The sequence below is a fragment of the Fundulus heteroclitus genome, chromosome 20, assembly GCF_011125445.2.
Source record: "Fundulus heteroclitus isolate FHET01 chromosome 20, MU-UCD_Fhet_4.1, whole genome shotgun sequence".
NCBI classification, from domain to species: Eukaryota; Metazoa; Chordata; class Actinopteri; order Cyprinodontiformes; family Fundulidae; genus Fundulus; species Fundulus heteroclitus.
In genome coordinates, this window is record NC_046380.1 from 31,515,984 (window position 1) to 31,529,126 (window position 13,143).

The 13,143-nt window shown below is 37.8% G+C and overlaps 1 long non-coding RNA gene across 1 annotated transcript; it reads right to left on the reverse strand.

Moving 5' to 3' along the window:
* Positions 1–393: 393 nt before the first annotated feature.
* LOC118567310 lies at positions 394–7,267 on the reverse strand. The gene is made up of 3 exons (XR_004933592.1): positions 7,179–7,267; positions 1,183–1,281; positions 394–835 (listed from the first exon to the last, which is right to left on the reverse strand). It is a non-coding gene; the product is annotated as an uncharacterized LOC118567310 (long non-coding RNA).
* Positions 7,268–13,143: the final 5,876 nt, after the last annotated feature.

A 13,143-nucleotide genomic window follows, 5' to 3' on the forward strand; every position in this document is an offset into this window, starting at 1 on the left:
GACAGGTGGAATGAGTCTTGACTTGTTTATTGCAGCAGGTGGAACTGATCAGACATGATGTGGAACCGGGCTGAGTGAACGGTGGAAGGATCTGGAACTGTCCAGGGTGAAACGGCAAAAACTGAACCGTGACAACCACTTTTGTCAGAAAGCCAGAAGAAGTGCAATGTATATATTTAGTCATAAGTGGCCACAGCTAGAAGAAGATGATAGTTCCATTTTTAAATTGGCCAATTACTTTGAATGAACTTGTTTGACACTGAGAGCGATGCAAGTCTGCACTTAACTTAAATTTTCTTTGTAATTGAGAATAGACAACATAGCATGGCATTTTCTGTGCCACCTTTAATGATGCAGAGATAAATTCAGACTTGAAGAGAAATGACAAAGAAGTGAGAAACATGATAGTCCAGTTTTATTGTTTTAAAATGTCTGGCAGTATGGTGGCATGTGTAAAACTTGTTATACCAAGTTTGAAAACCAGTGGACTAAGGTATACCTCAGTCCACTTAGTATACCTTTATTTAAAGGACATTTGTGAATTTAATAGGACAATAAAACATATTTTTATAGTGTATCATCCAGGTATCATCTTATTGCTTATCCACCTCAATACAAAAATACATACAAAAATACATAATTTTTATTTTATTTGACATTTGCTTCTTTATCCTTTTTGTAACAACAGTGAGGGCAGACTGCTTTCTCTGAGGAGCTTGGAAAAGCATCCCCTAAAAAAGATCATCAGACAACACAACAAGCCATTATGCTCTCTGGACTTGTACCTTCTGGTTTAAGTGGATGCTGTCCTCTGTTCAGGCACTTCTTTGTTTCCCTGTGGAAGCACAAATTAAAGGCAGATTTGATTAACTTTGTGGCTATGTTAGGTAATCTATCAATTTGGTATCTTTTAGTGACAGGATGGGCATGCTTAAGAATCATAATAATTGTGTTGCTTGTGTAATCCGAAGAGGCTCCCAAACATTCAGCTGTTTATGAGTTGAAAGAAGTTGAGTGCAGAAAGAAATGAGGTCAGAACAAGTTGAGAAAATTTTATTATGCTGTAGTCTACATGCATTTGGCATGCAGTACCACTGACACAGTGCACTACTGACTGCACACATCTCCATCCACCTCTCTTTGCTGTCCCTCCCTTTTATTGCTTGTTTTCTCCACACTAACCCTTAGCTGGTTTTCGTCTTTCCTGATGGGTCATCCAACTAACGATCTGTCCAGCTAAAGAACCCAGGAGACTCGGTTCAACTCCAGTTCAGGCCAAGACTGGGGGTGGGGAGAGGGAGAGAGGGAGAGAGAGAGACAGAGAGAGAGAGAGAGAGAGATGTTCAGTATTCATCACCCTGTTTCATCATTTGTCAGTCCAACCTTTTGCTCCATGGCTGATATTTTTGTCCCATAATTGAAGAAGAAGGAGCCTTTAAGACCTTACACTGTAATTCAGGAAAGAAGCACACTTACTTATTTTTAAATCCAGAATAGCTACATTTTAATGTTGTATTGCAGTAGCACATCTTCCATGCATGACCATCATTGCAATGCAAGAAACTATGATAATCAAATCTATGCATTATTATACTTCTAAATATTAACAGTGGTATTTGAGGGTTTATCACAATGCCTTGCAAAATAACTTATACTACTTGAAATTATAGTTGAAGTAGAATTTACTTGACATACAGCCACAAACCTAAACGAGTTTAAATAGTTACTTAACCTACACTAAGCAAAATAGTGACTTGAAATGTAAAAAACAATACATAGTTTTGTGCAGGGATGTTTAGCAGGCTTAGGTTGGAAGATATAAGCATGCAAAGACAAAAAATGTCAGCATAAGCTAAATAGATACATTTTATTACTTTGGGTATTTTTAGGACCTTTTGCTTTAGTTGGTTTCTTTCTTTCTCTGGAAGATCGCTTCTCCAAAGTCCAAAGAGTGTTACCTGTTTATGTTGTGTCCCTAAGCTGTTTGGGTTTTTAGTTTTCTTTTGCGTCTTTGTTTTCATTCCTTTCCCTGCAGTTTATTATTATCCATAAGGTCTTGCCGTACTAGTTAAGTCTTTTGGGTTAGTTATTTTCTTATTTCTTGTAGTCTGTTCCCTGCATATTAATTTTTTTCCTTAATGTCCCTATTTTTCTTTCCCCTTGGTTATGTGTTTACTTGTGTCTCAGTTCTGTTTTAGTCTCCCTCTGTCATGATCCCCAGATGTTTTGATTTTTTTGTTGTCAGCTTCCTGGGGATCGTGCTGGTGTTGGTCTTTCACCTCTTAGTATTACTTGTTAGTCTGTAGAATATGTTCCTTCATTTTTGTTTTCTGTTATTATTTGTTCTGCCTGTTGTCCATTCAGTTGGTGAGTTATTTTGTCACGTCTGTTTATTTCTTTGTGACGCTAATATCATTGTTAGATTCTGATTTCCTCCCTGTCTCTTGTCACCTCATTGCTGTCCCTCTACTTCAGTTCATTACGGTCATTTCATGCACCTGTGCTACTCACATTCACCTGCCTTCCCCACTGTCTCCTATCCTATTTCTACTGCTGTTTTCCCTTCACTCCTTGTCGGATGCTCAGTTATGCTTCCCTATGTCTGGTCTGATCCTTGTTCTGTTCATAACCCGAGTTATCACCTGCTCTGCCTGTAAGTGTTATTATTTTAATTCATCACATTTTCTATTTTCCTAGAGTATGTGGCTCCCAAGCTTTTGTCTATACCTTGCTCCAACAACAAACACACCCGACATGACACCATCCCATATTCTTGTTCAAATTCCAGGACCTCCTGAGTAAAGGCCTTTAAATTCATGCTGCTGATATTCTGACTACTCATCTCTGGACAAAGAAATGTATAAAATAAGGTGTCTGGTCTGCTGTCATATGGAAAATAAATGTCAAGAAAAGAGCTTCTGATATAAAAAAGTAAATTACTAAACTGAATGTAGATGGTGGACTGCAATGCATGTGATAAAGTAGTGTAGGATTTCCTGGTGTAGCATGTTTATCTGATTATTTGATTAATTGAGACATTTTTAAATACAAATTTACTATATCAATTAAATCTTTAGCAGCTTCATTCCTACACGGCTGGTTACTAAAAGCGATCTTGCTCCATTAATCAATTCTTTGTTGCTTCACTTTCAGCTGCAAGTCTTCACACTTCACCTTTTATCCAGTCTTCTTTGCAATAAAGCTCAGCTTCAGGCAGGTTGGATGGATATCAATTCATCACATCCATTTGTGTGATCAGTTTAACAGCCTTACTTCAGATTCTCATTTGGATTTAGATATTTCCTTTGACTGGGCCATTCCAACACAAAGGTGTAATTCTTAGATCTGAACAAATCACTCACTATGATTGGGGTCATTGTCATTGGTGATTGTTTTTTTCCAAAGCTAGCTGTTATTCAACTCCTCCTACCTTCACATTACCTCTGAACAGCTTCCTAGTCACTGTGAGGGGGGGGGGAGCATTTCCACAGTATGGTGCTGCCACCGCCATGTGTCACAGTGAGATATCATTTAGTAATACAATAATTGTAATAAATCGTCTGACATTTAAATGAGTGCTGTCTTTGGAAGCAACAAAATAATGTTTCTTGTTTCCTACAGTATCAGCATGCTTGTTAATCAAACAATATGCCTTTCTGTGCAAAGAAAAACAAAAAGCTCCACAGATTAAAATATTGTGGCCAATGAATTCAATTTAATTGAGTTTATTTATATTTTGCTAATTTACAACACATGTTGTCTCAGGGCACTTTACAACAACAACAACAACAAACAAAAATCAATCATGGATAGCAAAAGTACTGTGCAAGGTGTCTGGAGATGATAGCTGACTTATGGGAGCAGCAGGGCGTGAACTTGGGCTTGAACGCTGTGGCATCATGATGTTCTTGTCCTCAGCCACTCTTGGTGGATGTGGATAGGTGCTTCTGTTTGTGTCTTGATGGCATAGTTACTTGTGTGTCAGCTGAGGAATGGGTTACTATTAACTTGTGCTTCAGACTCTATGATACTACGCTCACAGTGTTTTACAGAACATTAGCTTATTTCAGTGCAGTGGGCCGCATTTCTTAAACCCACACTGCAATACTACAGCTAAAATATCACAGCTTTTTAATGTGCAGAGGTCTGACTATCACCCTGCAATTGCTTCTGAAGAGGCTTTTAGAAAAATGTTAAAACTTAAATACAAAACATCACGTTTTTGGTGCCCCGACAGCAGGTTGGTGATGGTTTGTGTAAGAGTTACCTAATGACATTGGAGGTTAGAGAACCCTTTGGTGCAGTTGATCCAGAAGGAAGCCAGCTGAGCCCATCATGTTAAAAATAATTAATAACGCATTTAATAAATAGCTCCTGAGCCAGTGATGTACCCTCACCATCTGCTCCAGTATAATTCCCTCTCTTTATTAATGCTAGGTAGCCAGTAGATCACTATGGAGATGATGTGAAAAATCATGGTATTATCCACATGCTATTTGTCTTTTCATATTCCAGTCAGCAAGGGTTTTTACAGTTGTCTCATCAATGACTTCCAACAGTTAGATAAAGACTTCACTTCCAAGTTTAACAAAGTTGTTTAAATAGGTATTGCAATTATTAACATCTGTGAACATAAACATAATTTGGTGGAACATCATTTGATAAAATTGGAGTATGCATACTGGGTATGTACCAGTATGCATTAGCCTATTCCAGATAGTTATCTGGATAAAGCTGTCTGCCAGATAAAAGTAATGTTCCCCAGGTTACTTTCAGAACAACGGTCTCCACAGGCACAGTAAGCCAATATGTTTTTGCTCAACTAAAAGCATATTTTTGCAGCTCTCTGACAGAGCTATTTGATCCAACATGAATCATTTAATGTATGCACTTTGGTTTGAAGGCTAACATTGATTTTAAGTTTCCAGCAAAAGGCCAATATGTGATTGAAAATGAAACTCAGTGAGTTCTGTTGAGATGCACCAACCACACTCAATTCACGTACTTAATGCACTGCTCTTGGGTAGTGTTTAATGTTGAATACTGTCTCTGTGCTCCAGCTGTCAGACCAAATTCTCCTTGTAAACCTTGTTAGTCATCTTTGCCCTTTATAAAAACAACACATATGACATTCTGGTTTCTTAATATAAATCCCTGAATATGGTTAACCTTGGGGACTTTATCACAAGGGGTTTCTTAAGAGAAATGTCCTGCAAGTGAATTTTTAAAATGTATTGGCTATTTAAATAGTATTACATCTTAAGGGTCATAGTAGTTGGCATCCCTTTCTATTAACATTTTACATTTCTGCAAACTGAGAATACATATTTTTGCCTATAAACATTTGCATCCACCTACGCTGGATTTCAGGTCACCAATATATAAACTCAATGATCAGTTGTTTTGAATACAGGTTAGCGCAATTACTGAATGTATTCCAACTGTGTGGGAATCGTAAACGAAAAACTCGAGGAGTGATTAACATCCAAACATCTTACGAATAAGTAAACGATCCTAAAACAGAAAGCATGTGTGGACGCATTCAATAGAATAGAATATTGTTGAAAAGCTCATCTATTTCAGCAACTCAGTTCACTAAATGAAACACATTATTGATTAACTGCACAAAGACTGATTATTTGAAGCTTTTATCTCAGTTAATTATGATGATTTTCCGCTCTCCGCTAATAAAAACATACCGTTTAAGATTACAAAATTACATCTTTCCCATAACAAAATCATATTTAGTACATATGTGGTCTTCATGAAAAGTAAGTTTATTTGTTGAATTTGACTTTAAACAACAAGAGTATAAAAACTTAACTATGAACAAATTATATAGAAAAACAATTAAACTTTCTGAACTGAAATCCCACAGATTGTGTGAGAACCTTGCTGTATACTAAACAATTTTCATGGTTTTGTTTATACCTCTTTTTTGTTACTTTGACAGTCAAACCTTATGATTTAGAAGCAAGTTTACACTGTGTTGAGCCAAAAATCTTAAAGCTATCTGTGCCTATATTATTATTTTTATCTCAATTTCGCTTTTAGTGCAAACTGTCCTTGGGTGCTCAAGTCCAATTTAAACTAGCGCCAAATAATTTCGGTGTCAGAATGCTAAAAATCACCATAACAATAGAATGTCAATGTGACCATGCCAATCAATGTTTCATTCATAGTCTATAATCCACATCAGAGGATATTTTTAAGGCTTGTTCTTTGGACCTCATGGTTTTGGGTGAAAATAGTTCCTTCCGGTATCTCTACAGGAAAAAAATATTTATGCCAAACAGTTCATTAAGTGGTATGACCCCCCCCCCCCCCTCCCCCAAAGAGCTTTTTGTTTCTGTCTTTGTGTTCAAGCAGAAATCGGAAACATCTGGGTTTATGTTGTCAGCATAGGAGTCAGTCACTTCTGATTAGACTATGGATGGTAGGTCAAATGGGACAAAACAATACAGTTTTTGTTTACTGCATGTGTCTGAGCTAAATATGGAAAAGGTATTTAAACTTTAAATGGATAATATTCTGCATACTGATGAAACCAAAAATTTAAATATAAAGGCCAGATACACTTTTAATTCTCACTTGCACTTAATACTTTCCTGTCTCATGTCAGTTACAATTATCAAAATTATTCCCCTTATCTAATTGCCAGCATTATGAGAGGGCTACGTTTTAAGAGATTTTGAACCTTCGTTAAAATCGCAAGTTACTATATATTTCCTCAGCCTTTGTCTTTGGGCTTAAGCTACTTTGTAACAGATTTAATGGTATTCTTAGGGTCGCTGTTCATTTTCAAAATCCATTTATGCCCAACCTTTTTATTTTTGGCTGATGTTTAGAGGTATTGGTTCTGTATTTTGACATATATTTGACATATCAGAATATTATTTATTTTGTGGACACCAGTCCCACCTGCAACAGCATGAGGCTTCCTCGTGTTGCTGCAGTTAACAAACTGGATAATGTCCTCAACCTTGTGAAGTTATAACTTTTTCCTCCAAATGTACTAGTCCAAATATTCAATTTTAGCTTAATCAAACCTCAAGAGATGTGGTATCATCAAATTTAACATCTAAATACCTTTGTGCATTCTAAAAGCCAAGAACTTGAATTAGCTCCGAATTAGCACCTGATCTGACGGAAAAACGGATTTTACTTTGTGTACTTACCTATGGTAGGAGTTTAGAAGGGCAGAAAACAGATCCAAAAGTGAAATGGTAATCCTCTTTGAGCCTGGTTGAGCAGCAACCGCAGCTTTATGTTTACTGCCCGGCTTGTTTATGCTGGCGGAATTTCCAGAATTTCCAGAATACTCTCAATATTACTAGTCTGGTGGTCCACAGAGTAACACTCTACGCAGCCAGTATGTTAGGGGAAAAAAAATTTCAGGTTGTGAATGTTTGGACGCAAGCGGTGTTAAAAAGTGATAAAGAAAAAAGCTCTCTCATTATTTTGTCATTTAAAAAATAAAGAATTTTGGTAATCCTAACTGATTTAAAATAAGAAAGCTTGTCTAATTTAGTGTTGGACAATAAGAGCAAAGATTTTCTTTTTACACAGTGTATGTAAATACCTGGTTTCAGCGATACATGAAGACATGTTTTGCAGTAAAGGGGAGACTTATCAAACCATTCTTTCAAATACAGTATACGTTCAATGTTTTTCAAAGTTCAATAAATAAAGGTCACCATAACATCTAAGGCCACACAAAACAAGATCAGCAGTGCACCTCAGGTAAAATACAGGGTTATAGAAATGTAATAAGGCAATGGGGGTAGGGGGGCATCATCTCCGACTGCCTTCACATCTTTGAAGTTCTGAAAATCAATGCACTGGTGAATCTGGGAATTGCATGTTCTGGTGAATGATTTATACCATTCCTCAAACAAAGAAACTGCTAGAATCCTCCTGCCAGCACTTCCTCTCCACCTCTTTGAAAGCTTATGCCTTTGTAGCTTGTGCAACAATATGTGCGTCTGGAAAATATGTGTGCCATAAATTAAGGTTGACTGGACAAAGCTTGGATTCTGCCCTTGTGCTACAAAAGGGTATTATTGTGTGGCAGAGAGGCGGAGGAAAAGCGAAGTCATCTGCATCTGGACGGACGAAAAGTGGGCTTTTGCATTCAGTTTGAGTCCCTCTGTGGCTGCTGAGGCCAGGCCTGCTGCTGCAGATAGACTTGTTCCAGCTCGTAGCCCTCCCTGGCTCCTTACCCTGCCTCATCCCAGGAACAGATGGAGAGAGGGGAGTGAAACTGGGGAGGGAGAGGAAATAGTTCCTTTTTCATAAGCTTACAATATATGTATGGATAGAGGCTGTCAGTTTACAGTACAACCAAGAGGTGGGAGATTCATTGATGCTGATGAAGAATGAAAAACCATGTAGAACATGGTTAACATTTTCACAAGCAGTACAAAGAAAGACAACTGAAACACAGAAATTACACATATTCTGTTTTGACTCATTAAGTAGGTAAATCTTGAAAAAAACAATCTGTGATCCAAGAAGATCGACCCGGACGCTTTAAGATTTATTGGAAAAATCTGTTACTTCTGAAAGGTATTCTTAATAGATTGCACTCAAATGTAAAACCTGTGTTCATAACCAGCATCACTTTCCAATATTAAACTAATACAGCAACAATTAGTAAAATGCTTTGTCACCTTCTTGTTTAAGTTTAAGCCTAAAAGTGTGTAACTGAACCCCACTGGGGGGAGTGCTGGCCTAGTGGTTAGAGCAGCGCACTTGCACTCAGAGAAAGATGCAGGTACGCGGTTCAATCCCCAGGGCCTGCACTCTGGGTCCCTGAGCAAGACCCTTAACCCCTAGAACGCTTCTCGGGCGCCCTACAGTGGCAGCCCACTGCTCCCCTAGGGGATGGGTTAAAAGCACAGATACCACATTTCGTTGCTTGTACTTGTGACAGTGCAATGACAATAAAGTTGAATTATATTCTATTCACTGACATATTTTGTATGTTGACAAGTAAAGTGCTTCATTTGATGTTTCTTATTGCTGTGTGTCATGATGTAAATGAACACCTGAAAATCTTTAGATTAATGTTCATTAATGTCTTTAGGTGCCTTAAGTGGGGTTCAAATAATGATTTGCGATGTTAATCAGAAAATAATTCTGACTACCCTCCTGTTGTAGCCACTTCAAGCTTTCAGCATGCAGACTGAGTGTCTGCATAGTGTTACGCATAGTTAATTTTCAGTTTATGGCTGCAACATTAAAGTAGCACTTGGCTAATCCATAGCCATGTGCACTGTATATATAGTGTATATACAGTGAGACTCTTATGCTATTGAATTTCTGGACAAAATATCTGTCATCCTTGGTTGCTTTACAACAAGGTACACAGAATTTGATTATCTACCAGATAATGCCTTGGGAACTAATCAGAAACTAGTAGGCAGTTACAAAGGAAACCAAAGAGGAACCAATCAGGAGCTAATGGGTAGTTACCCAGCACTGACCAGCCTTATTATCCAGTACTGACTGGGAAACACACAAGCCATTCTTATTATGGGACTATTGGTTTGTTACCAAAGAAACCAAGGATAAACTCTCCATGTGGGTTCTGAATAAAATGTTATTTTGAACAACCTGTTTCCTAGTGATTACAGATTTTATAGGATTCTCTCTTATATAAACCTATTAATGAAAGATAGTAACAATTTTATCTATCACTTACTGAATACCAAACCATTGCCTGGCTACTATATTGTTAACCTCATGTAGGGAAGCAACATACCTAGCACATACTGAGGAACCAATCATTATTTAATCAGTACTTGACTATTACCAAACTGGTTAACTACCCATGTATTCATGATTAATTCCTCTTTGTTTATCTAATAAATAACCATCCACTCCCTAATAAGGCTAGGCTGTGTGTTCTCCAGTAAGTACTGGTTAACTACCCATTCGTTCCTGATTAGTTCCCAAGGCTTTCTCTAGCAGTTAATCAAATTTTGTGTACCTTATTGCAGTGTGTTACTGGAGAGGGGTAAATGTTGCTTGACAGTTATTTGTTTAAAGTTATTTATTCAGCATCTTTATAAGATGATGAAACATCATGCAATTCAAAGACTCCACTATATTTATACCCTGAAAAACAAGGTATGCCAATTTCTCTTCATGTATTCGTCTTTGTATTGAAAGTGTGTCCCTCAAAATGCTAAGTGAATCCTATAAGACTATACTACTGTCTCAGTTGTTGCAGGATGTGTGTCTCCTTATTCTTGTCCCTTATGTGTTGTTGTAACCACCAGTAATAGTCCAAATGACCTCCACTTCTCCTAATCCTCCTTTATTACAGTCAAGCTGCAAGTTATTAGACTGGGGATAGGCTGAGATGGTAATGTTGTGTGGCACAAGAGGCACAGCTGATGACATTAGGCTCTTAGATCAGACCCTTGTGAGACCAGCTGATAAAAAAACATCTGCCAAAATCATACTCACAAGTATGTTTAAAGTAATTGTCAAGTTCTTCATTTACTGTGAATGTTAAAGCTTGAAACTGTAAAAATAACATTTCCATAATGCAAAACAAACAAGTCAAGGAGCTTCTTGTCTGAGCATGTGTCCTGGTGTGCTCTGGAATAATAACGACACAAAGTGATGATTCTTCGTGGTGCAGTTCAGATACTACAGTGATATCATATCTTTAAAAGAGTCATGAGATGGAAACGCTGGAAGCAAGAATTAAGAATAACAACACCACCTGCAGCTTTTTACACCATCCGACATACTGTGAAAGGCAGCATCATGCCAGATCAGACACCAAAAGAGTCTTGGAGCAAATTGATCCAATCTATCAGGGCTCAGAAGACTTTAGCCCAGATCAAACCTTGCTCGGCCACTCAGATCACCCACTGAAAAGGGAATGCAGCTCAAAAGAAAAGAAAAAAGAGTGGGAGTGTCTTGTCCTATCTAATTATACATTTCAGACACTTTGCCACCAATTATCTCCCCTTCAGTAGCATCTACCCTTCACATGACCGCAATGATAATGTGTGGCAAGCCCACCATTGTGTAGAAAACTGAAGCTCAATCTATGAAACGTGTCTAATATCTGATGATGAGGAATTCAATGTGAGGCAAAGATTTGGGTTTAGTTTATACTGTATCATGCTCACAAATATTAACATGTATGACCTTTCTGATTTTTAAACACAGTAAATATTCTCAAAAGAACCTGTTCCAGCTAGTTCAGCAGTTCAATACCATGCTCTGGTTTGCCTTGTTGAGCCCATCGGGCAATAAAGACCAAAGGAGGTGTTGCAGTTGTTAGAGTGACCACTGTTTTTGCTCAAGACTCGAGGCCAAATTATGTGTAAGAAGCAGTGAAGCAGTTCACAGCCTTCATGCAGGTCCCCACAAACTCCCTCAGGCAGCTTCACAGGCTGCACAGAGCTGAAATATCAACTCAAAGACTTAGGAACTGTCAAGGCTATGTAGAGGTGTAGAGCAATGTTGTGATCAAATGTGCCAAAAAATAGGTGGGTGGTTAAAACAATGGCTGTAACAGTAAATGATACATGAACAAAAGCTTTACCAAATAAAACTGTCAGAAAAAAATCCTAATTGATCAAATTAAAAAACTAATACTTGTCTTGTATTCAAGTTTCCATAGCAATAGATAGTTAAAAGTGGAGCACATGTTTTAAATGTCCTTGGCAAGTTCAGTTTGTACCTTTTGATATAAAGCTGGTAAAATTAGCTTTCTAAAATGTTAATGAGAAGGACCTTTTTAACCTATCTGCAGCTATAAATCCCCTTATAGACCACTGTCAGAAATTTACCTTAAACCACCACACGTGTGAGGGGGGGGGGTCTACCATGAGTGACCACTAGTGCCTGTTGATGGAAATTAAAAACATACTGTACCAAACCATACTGTGAGTCCTTTGCTGCAATTTAGCCATCAGCGGTATGCCTCTTTATGCTCAATTTTGCAAATCGATGTACTAAATGTCTAGATGCATTTATTTTTTAAATATTAAAAACCAGTAGACCCTTCTCTGTTTTTCGTCCTCTGATTTGATTTTAAAGACCTTACTGTTATTTGAAGTAGTATAATTTATTGTGACCTAGAAGCACTTAAATGCCTAGCCATAGTCCTAGACCTAGAGCGTTAATGAGGGTCTGTTTCAATAAACAGTTTAAAGGCAATTATGCACTGATGACGCTTTAACATAGTAATTGAACATAGAGGCAGCTACCTATCTTATTGCTGCTGAACGATGTTAACAAAAAGGATTTGTTTGATTCACCTTTCCTTCTTCCTTTTAACTGCAATGCTCCCAAAATGCAATTTTAATTAAATTATGGAGCACTTAGGCTTCGGTTTGTGTGTTTTTGCACTTTAGTTGTGGTGTAGTTAAAGGTTGTATGACAAAATATAGAGCTATGCACTAAGGTTCCACATGTAGACTCTCCTGTATGTGTACAGGGTTAGTACGCTTACTTTAGGCTAACATATTAATGATGTTAAATATAGCTTTTTCTTAACCATCAAAAAAGTTCAACAATTGAGTTTACCATAAAATCAAACATAATTGTATCAAGCTGCTGCTTCCACATTTTTAATTGATTACATGGAAAATACAAATGAAATACTTTAAAGTTTTGCGTTTTATGACAAAATGCGAAAACGGGACATGAATACTTTTGCTAGACACTGTAGCTCATCGATCATTCACACTGATTAATGTTCACCTACACACCCTGTCACTGATGCAGGCAGCACACATGTTCAGACACATCGGTTAAATGTAATTTTACAAGCAAGGAGCATCCCCACAGCAGGCGATTCGGGACCTTTGTGGAGACTTTGTTCCTGTTTGTCCAGCCTTCGGGTACAGTGTCTTCCCCTATCAAAATTGTTGAGTTTTCTATGAGCCGTCAGCAAAAGTGACTCCATCTCCCCCCTTTCTCACATGGCTACATTGCAATTGTCTGCTCCAGTGAAGCCTTTTGCCATGTGGGAAAGGTCTGCTCTTTTCATGGACACACACACGCACGCGCATTTACACACATACTTTGGCACTGGGTTGATTCACTTTGCTGGAGCCTACAGACCTCCAACTGCATGATTTATCTTAGCCAGCAAGTCAGAGTTTTCAG